Below are 17,592 nucleotides of genomic sequence, written 5' to 3'. Positions count from 1 at the left end.
TTGGAAAATGACATTTCATGTACCTTATCCAAAAAATAACAAGTTAGATGGGGAAATTATTTCGCAACCAACCAGGCTTTTTCTTCTTCTGTCTCTCCTTCTGTCACATCACTCTTTCTCATTCATTTTCTGTCCTCCCTATCTGTCTCTTTAATCTCCCCGGCTGTTTTTTATCTGCTCACTCTGTCCCTCCCTCTGTTTGCAGCCAGCATATTGATTGCCCATGTCTTTGCCTCTGCAGCTCCTGCCTATTGATCCTTAGCTAAGACACACACACACACACAAACTTGTGTGCACACACATCCTCACATACATGGATGTCCCCTTCCCGTTTCTCCGCACTCAAAAACCATTTCACTGTCATGCGGACCAACTTTGCCGGACAGATTATTCATAAATGCACACGTGCGTGCACTCACATGTGCATAAACACACACAAAGAGACACACATCGGGACACCTATTTTTGCATATACCCTCTGTTGTGTTGAATAGACTTGGCATTGATGGACGTTATGCCTTTGTGCTCCTCTCTCGACTCATTAAAGTGAATGAGAGCTGTGTGTGTGTGTGTGTGTGTCTGGGGCCCTTTAGCTGCTGTAGATCTGGGCCCAGCAGCTTTTACTCTGTGTATCTCCCTCTCTCTCTTTGACGGGCCTGCAGGCTTCTTCATCCAGGGAGCCTGGTCAATATGGCCATTCTGTCTAGCAATTAACATCGATCAGCGCTCGTCAATACCGTCAGCACCCAGACAAAGACCCAGGGTGCATTGCGTGTGCTTGCCCTTTCTCTATCACAGTCCAACAAATCCCCAAACAGCACTCTCATTATATGAGGGCATTCTGGCTTGACCCCAAGGTCACCGTGGAGGAGAGGCAGGGTGTGCTGGACTCTATGTTATGGGTGACTGGAGTGGAACCTATGCAGAGCTTGGAGCGCTCGGAGCCGCGGGCCAGTTGTTGACTCATTATGACGGTTGTGTGTGTGTGTGTGTAGAGGTGCTGGTGAGGAGTCAAGTTTAGCAATCCCTTGGTTTGGTTGCAGTCAAAGACAAGCTGGCAGACAGGCAATATCATACCCCCGCTGCGTACTCTAGACACTGTGAAAACTTTGAAGAGTATAAATGCAATCCATCATTCTGGTGACACACAGATTTGGAGTTTTCAGATGTGTCAAGTGCAGCGGATTGTGTTCAATTAGCTTTGTCTATAAAGGCATGGGCTGTATATGTTTGGATGGGAGGAGGGAACGGGGAGGCAGGCCTGTGTATATGTGGGATCTCTGGAGGGGGGGAGAGACTTTTGGCTTTGATTAATACCTGCCGACATGGGCCTTAAACTTCACATCAAATGTTGAGATGTCAGGCTAACATCGGTTTCTGGGATAGATATCCCTACTCTGTTAATCATGGGCCAAGTTTAAACTGTTCCCCAATGTGTAAATGTATGAGACACTTAATAAAGGCCCTTTGATGACAGGGGGGCCCATGCAAAGTCAAGGAATGTGTACAGTGTGCAGGGCTTTGAAATGAGAACCTGTTCGCCACTTGTCTGCGTCTGCGAGATGAGAGAATCGACAGCTGCAACTGAGTAAGAGCAGGAATTAATTAGCGGAGAGCCGTTTGTGCGATAGTGAGCCGCGGTTGAGATGAAGAGAAAAGCTAAATATTGTTTTCATTAGCGGCGATGTTGGTGGTGCGCAGCCCGCTCCCTTCTCTCGCTTAGCAAGATTAATCCAGTGAATATGAACGTTTACTCTCCTCCGTCGCACAATCCGTTGCAGCTGTTGTCTCTCTATACATAGCCCAGCTGAAGCACTGGAATAACTTTACTTTGACACTTTCAAGTTGGAGGGTTTGATGCTGCTTTGGACTCGTGTCAGGGTAATTATTCATGTAATCTAGCTTGTCATTGTAAGGCCAAAGCCTGGTTCTGCAGAGCGAATCAGGTGGTCGTGTTCTTTTGGCTGCACCTGCCTTTTTAGCGAGATACATGACACAATTTTTATTATGGAAGTAATTTAGTGGATTCAGGAGTTTATTGTCTTTGTTGTGGATGAGGTTTGCCAAAATATCCAATAATACAAAACATCTGCATTTAACCACGTGCAACAAACTGACTTCAAATCCAACAACATATGCAATCCAGCAGCATCTTCACCTCTGTGCCATCTGGCAAGGCTGCTTGCTGAAGTTTGGACACTTTGCACTGATGAAGTGGTACGTAAAAAACATGAAGACATCAAACTTGGAAGGAGCCATGTTCATGCACCTGGATCACATATGAGCACCATCAGGAACTCGTGATAGAACCTCATGCAGGGGCAAACCTCAACTATTCAAGAACCTCTGATCATCCCAATGACATTAAATCAAGGACAGAAATGAATTTCAACAACAACAGGGACCAAGTGAACATTTGATCTGACATTGAAACTACAGATAAAATGTTCAACACAGCAGTTTGTTAAATAGTCACGAAGTTGAATCTATTTGATTCGTATACATAGACACAAATTTCCCTTTTTTTTGTGACGCACAGCATAACCTTCAACAACACATGGCACACGTGTCAATTTCCGCTCCAGTCTTTTCAAAATAAAACTACATAGTTAGGTTTAGGAATAGATCGACTTGGTTAGGCTTAGTCAACAAAACTAACTGGGCTAAAATGCTGCAACACTACGGGGTAAACACCAAAAAGTCCTGTGGGATGGAGATTTTGCAGGAGTGACACTGCATGCTGTGTGACACTGATCGGCAGGGGCTGTTTAGTGCGCTCTCGGAGGATGTAGAGAAGAGGAAGAAGAAGATAATTGCTTCTGACCAATGAGGTTGTACATAAATATGCAACACTCAGCGACTGGGTGGATGTTTGTTTAATTATGGTCCTTGTGGTTGTGTGTTTTTGGTTGAGTGAGAGTGTCATGACCCTCAGTGACAGACTGTGCACAGCTGGAATTTGTGTGAACGATTATGCAAAGATTGCGTCAATAAGAGTATGCACAAAGTTGTCTAGGCGTGTGTTTCATGACTGCAGTGTGCACGTGTGTGTGAGAGAGAGAGTTATCCTGCGCTCTCCATGCATAGTGATGTGAAATGCAGCTGTGGCTTGTGTTGGACGCTGCTCCAGCATGTTTTTTTTCTTCCTATTTCATGTTCAGGCGCTCAGCGATGGAATCCATGATCATAGTAACCTTCACTCCTGTCATCTTTTCTGTTCATCTCTTCCACACTCCTCCCTTCTCTCTTCCTCCCCCCTCCTCTCCACTAAGTGCCCTTTACTCTTCCATCCTTTTCTACCCTCCGTCCTTTGTGCTGCTTCTGCTCCCTCTCACTGTGTCCATTTCTCTCATTCTGTTTTTTTCCCCTCCTCTCCCTGCCCCTTTAGCCTTGCCACCGGGCAGAGGAGGAACTGTAATGTTTATGAAACCCTTTAATGTGCTATGTAATTACCCTGGCAACACCTCCCATCATTACTCACGCCAATAAAGCACCTTCGAATTGACATGTCAGAGTGGGAGAGCGAGAGACAGAGAGGGACATAGCGCACACACTTTCCATCGTTCACCCCCCCCCCCTCCATTAATCTTTCCTCTTTTCTTGTCTTTCCTCAGTCTCCATTTGTTCATCTCTGTTTTGTCGTTTCTTTCATTCTTTCCATCCACAGCTCCTTCCTCTCCCTCTCTGCATCCCCTTCCCTCCAGCTCACTGTGACTTCTGCCAGATGCCCAGGTGGTGGTCAATTACAGCACAACTCCTTTTGGAATAACAAAAGCATTCTTAAACTTGCTCCACTGAGCCTATTTTAGGAAGACTTCTCTGTATGTTGGAAACTGGGTGAATGGGCCTGAAGGAGAGAGAGAGGGGGGTGAGAAAGAATTACAAAAAATAACACTTACCGAAAGAGTGTAAATGAGGATTCATAAAACAGGCAGGCAGCTGCAGGAGTAGCCTGAATGGTGCATTCCTAACACAAATTGTTGTGAGTAATGCAGAAATGTTTGTTCACGGTAAAAACTTCCATATGCAATTAACACATACTCACATCCTCTTAGAGCAGTCCCTCCCTTTCCAGGGAACCCACCCATGCTAGTCCTCCGGTCACTATACCTCCCACTTAGACAGCTGAGGCCCTGGCCCTTCTTGTGTTAGCACTTATGCTAAGTCCCCTAGCTTTTCTCTACCTTTACTGCGAATACTCAAACCCCGTTTGCTGCCTTAACGTTGGCCTCTTACTGTAATACCCTTTGCCCATCTCAGTTCATCTGTGGCTATAGCCTCTTATTCTTCCTCTGTCCTGGCAAAATCCTCATTTGTAAGACAAATATTATAACAAATTAAGCAGCAAAACAATGGGTTGGTGTCTGCCTGACGTCAGCCTGCATTTCATTAGCAATCGCTAGGCTAACGCGTTCCATATGGAGGAGCCTGCAGGGTAGCCCCCTGCTGCCCGGCCCAGCCCAGCATGGCCCAGCTCGACTTGGTTGCCACGGTCTGCCCCCACCCTCAGTCTCAAGTCAGCCCCCAGTTTGGACCCCATCCGGGCCCCCGCCATTATGTCATCTTTAATTTGGACTTGTCACACATCACCTGACACCTACCCCCGTCATGCTGTAACCTTTTGTCCCGTTGGAGCGAAAAAGCACTCCGGAGGCTTTCTCCCTCTCCTTTCTCTCCCACTTTGCCTGTTGTTTTATTCTCCTTTTTCTTCTCATTCTTTCTCTTTCTCTCACGCTCTTTCCCCCTCGCTCACACTCTCTCTGTTGGCTTCTGTCACTTCCTCCCATTCTCTCTTCAACCTCTCGCTCCATGTACCTGCCTTTCCCCTCTGCCCTTTGTCATTGAGACTTAGGTTATGTGTGTTTGCATGTGTGCGTGCGTTATGAGCAGAGGAAGCAACCGAGAAAGATTCAGACAGGAATCCGATGACACCTCTGCTCAGTCACCCCAAAGCCCTTTGCCCAGACCCCCGACAGATGAGCTGAATGACAGTGATGTATGGGATGTGACAGTTTGAGGGAAAGTAAAGTGCTCTGGAAAGAGCTAAATTATAGCATATGACAGGATTCTGGAGTCAGGCTGGTGTGTTGGACAGAGCTTTGGACTTCTGGAGAGCGGCAGGGCCGTGGGGCTGTCTCCCGTGATGGAAATATGGAATGTGACGGATCTCTGGAATTTAATAGAAGAAGAAGAAGGACTTAGATGGAAGCACAGAGAAAAGGACGGGAGGAAACATATAGATAAGAGAGGATTTATGATTACAAGCATGGATTTATGTGTTCAGTGTGCACTGCAACAAAGATTTGTATGCATGTGCACTACAGGTGTGTGTATGTGTGCAGGTACCTCTGAGCGTGGCCTGGTGTGTGTGCACGCTTGCCCTTTCCTGGCCTGTGTATCTATGTATATAATCATGTGTGTGTGTTTTTTATGGCCGATGTGCACTGGTGTGTGTGGGTTGCTGTGCACACCCATGTGAGTTGCTGGGTGTCTCTGGTAGCCGTCCCTCATCACTGCTCTGTTCCCCACAGGTCTCTGCCGTTGGCTTCACTCTGCTCTCTTGTTCTGCCATACAGGCGTTGTGTTCAGCTCTGTTTTACCCTATTCTATTCTATTGCTAAAAGTATGACTAACTGGAGCACTTGTAAAGGGTTTTGCCAATGTATATTTTATGATACTTATAATATTTTTGGGCTTTTACTGGTTTGACGCACAAAAGTAGGATTGTTGGATGATTAAATTCATGAGATTTGAAAGGTTTATATTTATATCTTGCCCAGTGATAACTCCCTTTTGCTTCTGCAATAATAAAAAAAAGAATGAATGAAGTAGTGACAGCTGGTAGACAACCATTCGGTTAAATTATTCTCTTCAGCTCAATAGCCTGTATTCAGCTTGGATGGAGGAAAATTATTTTTATTATAGGGAACTATTTTGGACCCGAATGATCTGGTGAGAACGGCGCTGACCGAAGTGAAAGGAAACTTCAGAGGCTATAAATATCCAAGCAACTATATTGGATAAATGGAAAAGGAACAGAGAAACTCACAACTAAATTATCTTTATCTAAATTCCTTTGTATTGTGCAAAGCCAAGAAAATATTCCCACACATTTCCAAAGGCTGCACGGCAATTAAGAAGCGAATCCTGTACTCAAACTTCATAGTTTTATGAACATTCCTATAAAACCGATAATTGACATTTTCCATGTACAGATGAGTGACAAGTTAAAGAAACCTGAATAAACGACTGGAGAAACATAATGCAGATGCTTCCACAGAGGGCACGAGGGGTCACTGAACGGTTTGATGAGCATGAACATGATGTGAATCATATGCCATGGCCTTCATAGTCACTATCTCAACAGAATTGAATGCCTGTGGGAGGTGGTTTGCACCGCCATCACCAAAACCGAATGAGGAAATATCTTTTGGTAGAACTATGTTCATTCCTCCAGTAGAGATTAGAGACCAAGTTTAGAGACCAAAACAGCTTCAATGCCAATTATTCCATACATTTACAGTGTTGAATCAAATATATTGAAAGGTACAGTGTGCAACATCTAGCGGCATCTAGTGATGAGGTTGCAGATTACAACCTCTCCCATGTGCCAAGCATGTAGGAGAAGTACGGTGGCCGACGTGAAAATGTGCCATTTTTTGGCTGCAGCCAAGGTCAAATGGAGTGCTTAAAGTATATTATGCATCATTTAATACACAGTTTCCTGTAATCTGCATGACAGATAATATTATCAATTGAGCATGAAAGTTATTTCTTGACTGTGAAATAGTACATAGGCAAAAAAATATTTACTCAAGGTCAACTGACTCTAATTTTCTGGTGCTTTCAATCACATTTCACCCTCTTCCTCAGTGGATAGAGTTTGCTTGACATGGAGATGTCATTAAAGCAGCAGTGGGGAAAATTGGAGCAAATATGGTTAATAAAAGTTATTTTATAAAACGGTCACTATACTTCGGTCACTTTTGTCTTTTATTGCGAATTTTCGCAACGAACAGAATAATAAAACGCATTTGACACAGTGTGCAAGGTTTCTGCGCGTAGCGATTTTTATCGGATGACGGATTAAAAAAAACGCATACGAAAAATACGGACTTGGTATGCAAAGGCCTTTAGGTGTGAACTGAGACCATGAGATTACAGTATTACTACGGTAGAGTCATTTAAATTGTAAGATTATGAGAGGCAGAGAGGTTGCAGAGAGGTGATTTAACTGTACTGTCTGGTGACACTGATTTTAGGGTTGTGTAGAAACCACATTGAACAGACTTCTGTACGAAAATCACGATGTCTACATCAACGCATCAGGAGTTCAGGTAGATCACTAATACATGGCATTTTGCACCTTTGTTTTTATTCTGCAGTGAGACCCTCGACGTAAACCACGCCGAAGTAGTGGAATTGTTGCACTTGAGCTCTGTTTTTAACCAATAACTGTCACATTATGTGAGCCGTACTTTCAGCACGCAGCTAAAATCACAATGCCTGCACATTCAAAGCAGCGAAGCTGGCTTGTAAAATGACAGTGGTGGAGTGGTAAATACCAGAGTGACAACATCAGACATTTGTTTAGTGAGTTTGGAGTGTCTGGTTGCGCGGTATGCTCAGTAGCAGTGTGTTTTCAGTGGCTTTGGCGTATGTGTGTGTGTGTGTGTTTGAAACCATGGTTTGTTCATAAGAGGGCAGTTTACAATGTGTGTGTGTGTGTGTGTGTGTGGACCACGTCAGTAGCTTGTGCGTCCAGTAGCGTAGTGTGTGTGTGTGTGTGTGTGTGTGTGTTGGCTCTCTGTGGGGTTGTTGGTTGCTCATGCTGGTTGGAAGTTTATGATCAGTATTTTCCGGCTTGCATGACTTAGCGTGTGAAAATCCATTCACACCCAACACAAACACGCACACACACACACCCGTGCACACACACACTCACACACACTCACACACACACACACACACACACACACACACACACACACACACACACACACACACACACACACACACACACACACAGTAATGGTGTGGATCTTGATGATATTCCATGGTGTGTCCGTTACTGTATGGTAGTCTTGGTAGCGGTGCAGTGTGGGGGGAGTCAAGGTGTGTGTGTGTGTGTGTGTAACTGTGTGTGTTTGTGAGTGCAGCTGCATGTCGGTGTGTGTGGAATGAGTGTAAAAGACATCAGACACCACCGTTAATGGGCTTAATCAATGACAGATGAAATTCCTGTTGTTTTTCTCACCGCAGCACTGTCTGCTCCAATAGAAACAAGGCACAGAATGTGCAGAGAGACTGATGGGGACGACTGAGGTTGGAAATCTCACTTACACTCTCAGCCACCATACACACACACACACACATACTCATGAGCGCTGCGAGGAAAGGTTCTACATTGGCATGGACCTGCTTGCATTTCGCTCCGCCACAGAGTTTACGAATTGCATGAAATATGCATATTACAAATAAACTATGCATACGCTGGTCTTTGACTTTGTTACACACATACGTCCGCAGTCACTCACTCACACACACTTGCCAAAGTCCTTTCTGTGCTCCAGCTGGGGACCCAGCTGCAGTGATGTCATTGCTTGCTGCCACTTTGCTGATTGTGACTCTTATTGAAAGCAGAGCACTTTGATTCGGCTTCAAGAGCGGTCACCGTGCACAGAGCGCACACGTACACACAAACACTAAAGTAGATTGCACGCATTATGCACATACGTACACATACAGTTTATACCATCAGCATATTTTGAATGTGCACGCACACACACACACACACACACACACACACACACACACACACACACACGCACACACGCGCACACGTGCACACATGCGCACACACACACACACACAGTGCGTTAAAGTTGGATCATAGTGGCCACATCACTTTAACAGCACTTTTCCAAAGTAGACAAACAGCTTGAATACTCAGTAGATGAGATGGAAAGCAGGATGAGAGGGGAGGAAAGCAAAAAGGTTGTGCCCCTGAAGACTTGATCCAGAAAGAGAGAGAGAAAAAAGAGAGGGAGAGAGAGAGAGAGAGAGAGAGAGAGAGATGGGAACGCAGCATTGACAGTTTGCTTTGAGAGCAGAGATAAGAGAGATGGAGTTACGCAATGAGGGAATGTCTCCTTTGCCTCTCCAAGCTATCCCCAAATACATCCATCTCCCTCACACATGTAAGTTTATTCACACAAACACCTACCGCACAGCACGCTGGCAAACACACACTCATAACTGTGTGCAGATTTAGGTATAGACACACACCAAATAATCTTTGCCAGAACTTTTTTTTTTTTAAGACTATCAAGATCTGATATAAAACATCATTCTGCTCTTAACCTCCCCAACAGACACACATGCACACACACTGACAAAATCAGTTACAAGACTCTGTGAAAGTCCTGCCAGTGTAAAAAGCTGCAAACATATGAGAACAGTTCTGAACAGTTTCCCCATATTATGGTCCATCTGGAATGGTCCCAGCAGCCCCCCTTTTCCTTCAGCGCTGGCCTTCGCTCTGTGTCCTCACTGCCAGTGGCACAATCTCAAGTTCTCAACCCTCCATCACCTCCTCCACCGCTCCCCCCGAGACCTTTCTACCCATTCATGTCCCCAGACCCTATTCGTTTGCCTCTTTCTAAACCTTTTTGCCCTGTCCCCTTCACGTCCCCCCTTTCTCTCCCATCTCCCCCCCCCCCTCCCCTCCTCTCTCCTCTGCCTTGTATACACTCGTCTGTTGGCATGTCCTCTGTCTTTCCAGCCTTTGAAGGCTTTTCAGGCTGCTAATAAAAGACAGGTCCCCACCACAACAAAAGGGCTCAGCGCTGCCTTTGAATAAACAGTTTATTTCGCTTTTTTTCCCCTCCCCATCATACACCCCCCCTCACTCCCCTACACCCCACCCACCCCTGTGTGTGTTTTTTTCACTCTTGGCTAAGGGGGAAATATGTGCACTTGCTATGTTTTTTTCCATGTGATCACAATGCTCTGGAACAGATTAACAGAAGACGAGGGAGGGAGAGAGAGGGATGAAAAAGAGAGGAAGAAGGAACAGAAAGAGAGCGCAGGTAACTGTGGCAACCTTGGCCTTCAGAGTAGACAGGCTGTGTGTGTGTGTGTGTGTATCTGTCAGTCAATCTGGTTGTCTGTATCTCAGCCCTGACTCGGACCACATTGCTCAGGGGTCATGGGACACAACGCTCTCCTCCCATCTCGGCATCTTATCTTCGGAGCAGCGCAGCACACTCCTACAAGCACCTGTAGTCTGCACTCTGAGGTAAACTCCCCAAACCACATTAGGCCTGCTGTGTACACTGGCAACACCTGGCTTTTCCCAAGGGGATTCAAATAAACATCTTGTTGAAGAGAGACCTGTTTTGTTGGATAAACTGGAACAACCTGGCTTTGAATCTGAGCGTAATCCACCACATCCAGGGGAATCACGTCAAAGTTAAGTTGACAATTTGTCCTGTTTACATGTGTAGAAATATTTCTCTGGGTAGAAATGACTTATAAGGCATATTTGAAAAGGTGTATTTTCCCCCCCCGAATGTAAATAAGTTCTCAGTTTGTTGGAACAGGACCCAGTGTGGCTCTGCTAGCTGGAAAGACACTCTGCTACTGATCGGAGCCCCAGCAGCCGAGCCAGGCCGGGCAGGGCAGAGTGCTCCCTCCAGCAGACCTGGACAAACACAAACACAGCTCAGAATATTTGAAATGTATGCGGTGAACCTTAATTTGTCTCATCAGAGACTTTCACAACCTCAACGTGGACGAAAATCACTTGGAAAATACGTTTATTAAACACTTGTAATGTGTGTTTTCAAGTGCTCGGAGTGAATTCCGGCTACTTTCTTGCCCCGGTTTGTTTCCCTGCTTGTTTCAGCCCAACCCACACAAGCCACAGCCAGACTGTAACACGACCAAATGCCGCACTGGACCAAACCACAGCTCGCTACTCCACATCCACCAGCAAACTCTCTCCCTCTCTCTCAACCTGTGACTCTCTCTGGCTCATTCTTTTCTTGTTCGTCCACCGCTCCTCCCTCTGTCCTCTTCTGTTGTTCGCCTACCTTTTGCCTTCCTACTCCCTCCTCTGTTTCGCTCTTTGACTCTTTTCATTTCTTTTTTTCTGGTACTGGCAGGCTGTGTTGCCGCAGCCCCAGAGCTCAAAGTAAATAAATGGTCATTTTTCGGCCTCTTTCTCTTGGAAGAAGAATAACAGCGAGAGGAGCATGTGTGTAAAGGTTTGTGTTAACTGTGTAAGTATGTGTGTGTGTATTCATCCGCCAGTGTGTACATATCTGTGTATATGTGCGTATGTGTGTATGAGGCAGCAAACCACAGGCTTATTGGAGCTATTAGAGAGCTGGCTGAGCAGCACAGCATAGCAGCACCAGATGGGCAACTAGAAGTAGACACATTGCATGTAGACACACACAAAACACACAGACACACACTGCATTCATACATAAAACACACACTTTGTACACATACACATGGTGCACATTAATATTGACAGATTGACAGAAGGAATATTAATTCATACAATACACACGTGCATAAACAGACTTTGAAATGTATGCAAACAAATTGATTTCACACACGTACACATGCACAGCTGCCACACTCTGCGGAGCCCCACGATGCTCTCGATGAATGATGGACGGAGTGAGAGTGAGGACGGGTGACACCAGAGAGCATCCCTTCATCTCTGTCACTCAGCTAATCCCTCTCTCCTCTCATCCATTACGTCACTGTGCCGCTCGCCAGACACCCCCTCCAAACCCTCATTCCGCTCCGTGCGTCAGTCGCTTACTCTTTCCTTTCTCTGTTTGCCTACTTTCCTCCATGAGATCCATCTCTTTCTCTCTTTTACTCGCCTTCCCTTACTCTCACTCTCTTTGTTTGGTTTTAATTAAAAAAAAAAAAATTTGGTTCATGTTTTTGATTTTTACTATGACATACTGTACTGTCTGTGCAGTGTCACGTGCAATGATAGAATCTAAAACCAAAACAAATGGCCGCATTGGCCACACCTCCCCCCTCCCAAGGTGTTGTGAACAACGCAGTCTCACGGCAGTTTGTGAAGTCTGGTGCCTTCAAATGAAACTCGTGAGCTTGTGTTCACAACATGGGAAGCCATGTACACAATATGCTTGGCGTTCAAGTGGTTAAGTCGTAAGAAAACCGCTGCTAAGCAACGGCAATGTTAATGTTACTGTTACTGTCGGCGTCTAGAAGCCACAGAGGCTAACAATTTAGCAAGCTTGCAAGTGGCTAACATAATGCAGGAAATGCAAAGGTATAATGACAGAGGAAAAAGCTGATGCCATTGGAAATATCAACATTTTCCTCAGACATATTAAAGAATTACAATATACGACTAAAATATATTGACTTATTATGTGCCGAAAAATGAACTTCCAAGGCCTCCGCCATTTCTGACAATGTCAACAAACATGTCACACTTGGAGCTTTCAAAAAATGTTCCACTTACGGGGACGTGAATGCCACAAGAAGGGGACGTTCATATGGACTCTTCTCGTGAACGCGGTAAACACGACCCCATTTGAAGGCACCAATTGTTATGAAATATAATCTATTTGATTTGTGTGCATAGACACGAATTTCCCATTTTTTTTGTGATGCTCAGCACGACTTTCAACAACGTATTTTTCATACGTTTTCCTACAAATGTCCAGCAACACGTGACGCACGTGTCAGTTTCCGCTCCAGTCTTTTCAAAATGAAACTACGCAGTTTAAAGAAAAGATCGCGGATTGACTCAAAATAACTTCATAAGTGGTGTTACATAAATACAGAAGTTACGTGACAAATAAATCAATGTTAACTTCTGGTTTCATATGGGACACGAACAGCGGTCTCCTGGGCGAAAGTCCGGTGTTTTGACCCACCCATCCACCTCGACCTCTTCCCTATGTAGCGTTCGCCGGTCTTTATACTTCCCGGGTCAAAATTACATGAATTACATAAGAATTGATTTTGTGCTGACTATCACCAAAAAAAAGGAAATTCGTGTCTATGTACACGAATCAATACAATAAATGTTGTGACTATTTCACCTACTGCTGTGCGACTGGGCTGTTGTGAAACAGAGAAAACAGCCACTGAACACACAATGAGATAAACAATGGAATAAAGTTACCCTTTTGTCAACAATGTCAAGTGACAAGGTACACATACTAGGAAAGCAAGAGGATGTACATCTTGACAATTTCGTTGGTTGGAATATTGCTTTTTACAGTATAGAGTTATTTTAGTAACACGAGTAACGTATCAATCTTGTTAAGGAGCTATTTCTTCGATCTGCAGAGTAACCTAAATTCATGTAACCTAATTGGTAGCTTGATAGCTATCCTGCTAATGCTACCTACACAAAACATCAAGTAAAATACGCTTTAGCCTATTTAGCCGAAGAACATGCATTCAGGGAAAATCTGGAAGGTCGCCTTCATCTGAACGCTTCAAACTTCACTCTGCCATCTCACTTTTACAATGCTGTGTTGTAGGTCACTCTCATGGTCTCTTTATAAATGCGGGAGGGCCAACAGTTTTGAGGGGAGAGACTCACATGCACTAACATGCACACGCAGCCGGCCCGGCTACCAAAACAAAGAACAGAGAAGCTTGGATTACAACAAACACACACAGAGGGAGAGTGACTTCATTCTCAGCTCAGGACGCCATTACTCCACTGTATCTTTACATAGCAAATAGAGTTTGCTGCTATAATAATGTTAAAAATCTAATATATAGAAACTTTAAGTAACAAGTCCTGCATTCAAAGTTTTACTTAAGTAAAAGCGCAGAAGTATTATCAGGAAAGTGAACTTCACGTATCAAAAGTAAAATCCCTGATTATGCAGAATGGGTCCTTCATATCAAATAAATGCTATAATTGGATTATTATTTCCAATTCACTAATGTGTAAGCAGCAATTTAAAGCTTTAGCTGGCTGAGGTGGAGTTAATTTGATCTACTTTATGAACTTTTGGGCTGTTAAATCTTTAACAATGGATCATATTTTATAAGATGGTAGTATATTTTGAATATAATGTGCAAAGCAAATTAACATGCAATGTAACTAGCAAATAAAGTTGCCAAATAAATGTTGTCAAGTGAAAAGTACAATATTATCCTCTAAGGAGCTGCGGAGTAGAAGTACAAAGTAACATCAAATGGAAATACTCAAGCAAAGTATGTCAACGTTGTACTTAAGTACATTACTGGAGTATGTAGTTACTCCTTAGTTATTTTCCACCAGTCATCACATGTGCCCTTACTCATGGACCTGCACATACATGTGTATCCATGGACACCTGTATGTATGTATGTATGCATGAAGATTATGGTATAAAACATAACTTATCCCCCGTTCTAAATTGTCTTTAAAAATCCTCTGCCTTCCTCTCATTCCCATCATTTGCATTTCCTACCGCTGTATGCTTTATTGCAACCTGTTCAGTCAATTTTCTCTCCAGCTTTGCTGTCAAAAACACACTTGTCAATATGATTCATTCCCTCCACATCTGTGCTTTACATCTTCCATAGTATTAGGGATAGCCTGCCCAAAAAGCTCTCCTTATTTAATCCCAGCGTTTTGAATCCCACAAAACATTACAGCTCACACTTATCAGCTTCCCAGAAGTCATGGCAGATTGTCTAGAATTTCTTATTTTCCCGGCAATGTTCCCTTTGCATCTCCCTCTCGGCCAGCAGGAATTTACTACAAGCTCCAGCGCTACCCTTAACGTTCTCCCATTTGTCATCCATCAGGCTCGGCAAAGTTATTGGAACGTTGCACTCGTGCTTCCCGTGGCGTGGATGCGGCCGGCGGGCACGTTCTTGGGGTTGCAGTAAAACAAGCGTCTAATGACACCCCCTGTAACCACAGCAAAGGGGGGGCACGCGTCACCAGCGCTAACCCAGGAAATGCTTTGGTTGGCCACAGGGTAATTGGGACTGTCCCATGTAATTTGGGCGGAGAGGCAGGCAAGTTTGGCCGGCACTCCTGCACTTGTCTCTCCCTGGCTGTTGGTCAACCACACAGCACCACAGAAGGGATGGAGGGGAGGGAGGAGGAGAGATGGAGGAGATAAGAGATAAGGCTGGAGCTGAGGAAGTTGGGCGAACGAGTAGTAAAGACAGAATGCTGAGAGGTTGCATGGAAAGAAATCAGTGAATAGAAAGCAGAGGGAAACTGTAGAGATTGACGGAGCGGATTAGCAGTGTGTGTGCGTGTGCATGAGGGTGTTTAAAGGAGTGTCACAGCGAGTAGAGAAAGTGAAGCGTGGCGTGTGTATGGTGGGCATTATTTTTCCCCACACAGGTTCTCCTACGCTGAGGCAGATGGAAAATAGGAAAGGGGAGCAGGGGGAAATTCAGCTTAGTCAGGTCTTCTGCTCCAGCAGTGTACTCATCGCAGTGTGTGCGCGTGTGTGTGTTTTCTCTGTCTGTCAGGTCCTCTTCACAAGCAGCGCTCACTTTAAGTGGGACAGACAGCTCGAAGACTAAAGAGTTCTGTGTCCTGGCCTGAAACCACAGGTGTGTGTTTGTGTGCACACACTTGTGCCTACTGTGTGTGTGTGCATATTTCTGTTTTGGTGTGAGTAGGTTCAAATGTGCATCTGTGTGTGTTTATACATGCGGGACTATAGGCTACGCATGTGATCTGTACCTACAGTATGTGAGTTAAACCGTCCTAAACTCACCGCTGTGTGTGTGTAATCTCTTTGTATTCGTAATGGCTGCTGTGTCATACCTGTCTGTCTCTGCAGATTTTTTCGTATTAGTGGAATTAGACGGCTTGTTCCGCATGTTGTCTGCGTGTGTGTGTTCTGTCTGCCTATCTGTCTGTGTTTTCTTGACTCGCTCGTGTGTGTTTGTGTGCATGAGCAGAAATATGTCTGCGCTCCGCTCAGGTTTATGTGTGTGTGAGCGTGCATATAGAAATGTGCAAGAATGTGAGTGTGTGTGTTGCAGGCTATGGGGTCACCCGCAGGTCCTCATCTCCTCAGACCAGACCAGACGATGAGGAGGGGAAGCGGCTCGGTGCGGTGCAGAGTGCAGCGGTGTGCTGTGTAGCAGTCTCCAATCTGGGACATGGCCTTGGGCTGCGACTAAATGAAAAATGAAACAGTGCAGCGGCGGGGCCTTAAATTTTTGTAAATCGGAGACGGGCTAAACCGCGCTAAACACAAAAACACACACAGAGCAGACTCCAAACAAATCTCCTGCAGAACAGCACCCTCTGACCTGCTTTCCTAGCCTGGTTCTGGCCTGAATCCAAACCTAGTCAGGTACACACCAAAGGCGATTTCTCCACCACTGGCCGGCCTCGGGTTTATTTTCCTTTTAAAGGCTGCTTTGTTTTCATGATTAATCAGAGTGAAGGGTTCTCAAGCAGGATTCATGACCACAATTTAACGCATTTTTAACTTCAATAAACAAAATATTTAGCAAGTGTTGTTGTTCTTTGCCCCAGATTCTTGCGTAACAGTAATATGTTTAACAAAGCACAGATGCTGCATCAGCCTGGAGACATAGGTCTGCGTTACAGAGGGAGAAAGACAGGGAGAGAGACTTTTTAAGAATGTCCCTACCTTTGGTTCAACACACACATCCTCATCCAGCCAGGGCAAAAGGCTGGCCAAATCCAAAGAAACACTTTGACCTTTCCCTGGACAATGCTGACCTATTCAGGTGGTATCATGTTTTCTTTGTGACATTTGGGTTCTGCTCTCCACACGTAGCCGGTGGGGGGGATTTGGGATAATACAGGAATAAGCTTAAGTGAAAACACAGGAGAGGAAGGGAGGAGGAGGTGTAAAATGTGATGGAACGGGAGATGAGAGACAAAATGGGAGAGATATACAGAGTGAGAGACAAAATGGGGTGAGGTGAGGGGGAGAGGGTCCTGCCATAAACAGAGGGAGTACGAGGTAGACTTTGCGCTAGGGACCAAGAGAATTTTAAGCCTTTTTTTTTTTTTTTTTGCTGCAGTTGAGGTTACGAGTTGTTTCAATTCAGGAAGGACTCGCCAAGACAAAACAGTTCCAGTATCCCTGCACCAGTACAGCAGACAACGCCAAACCTCTGCACAGCTGGGAAAGTCCAATCTGACTCATTTGTGGATTCCATTCAAAGTCTATGCATCTACAGATGGAGGAATACTGCTGCAGTGTAAATAAGACTGGGATAGTGAAACACAACACCATGCAGCCCGTACTTTCCTCTCATCCATTTCAACGCCTAGCCCAATGAACAGTAGCTACCCACCAAATGTCAATCATGTGTGACCCCCATCGCATGACTGACACTGAATTGCTTTTCCTCTTTTTAAAAAGTCATTCAGAGAGTCTTTAATGTGCTGAGATGGATGGCTTGAAGAATAGCAGTGAATTAAGTAGAGAGATGGTGGCGATTAACTCAATTATGGTTTGACATGTATCCATATTCAGACCGGTTTCATACACTATGCGTAGCTATACCTACGAAAAGTAATGCACTGTACTTTGTGTATATCTCAAGAAATACATTTGTATG

The 17,592-nt window shown here is 44.8% G+C and overlaps 1 protein-coding gene and 1 long non-coding RNA gene across 3 annotated transcripts in view; one reads left to right on the top strand and one right to left on the bottom strand.

Annotated features, from left to right (window-relative positions):
- The window catches only part of LOC141775515 (fibroblast growth factor 18-like), a 305,178-nt gene that overhangs the window by 11,172 nt on the left and 276,414 nt on the right, over positions 1–17,592 (bottom strand). The gene's annotated exons all lie outside the window — the stretch shown is intronic.
- Positions 1–17,592, top strand: part of LOC141775516 (uncharacterized) — a 27,197-nt gene extending 9,605 nt beyond the window's left edge. Inside the window, exons 2-3 of the long non-coding RNA XR_012595615.1 lie at positions 15,508–15,591; positions 16,030–17,592. This is a non-coding gene — a long non-coding RNA (uncharacterized LOC141775516). The remainder of the gene's footprint in view (positions 1–15,507; positions 15,592–16,029) is intronic.

Source organism: Sebastes fasciatus, chromosome 10 (assembly GCF_043250625.1).
Source record: "Sebastes fasciatus isolate fSebFas1 chromosome 10, fSebFas1.pri, whole genome shotgun sequence".
NCBI lineage: Eukaryota > Metazoa > Chordata > Actinopteri > Perciformes > Sebastidae > Sebastes > Sebastes fasciatus.
Note: the sequence above shows the minus strand (reverse complement) of the source record. Positions and strands in the feature narration are given on the sequence as shown.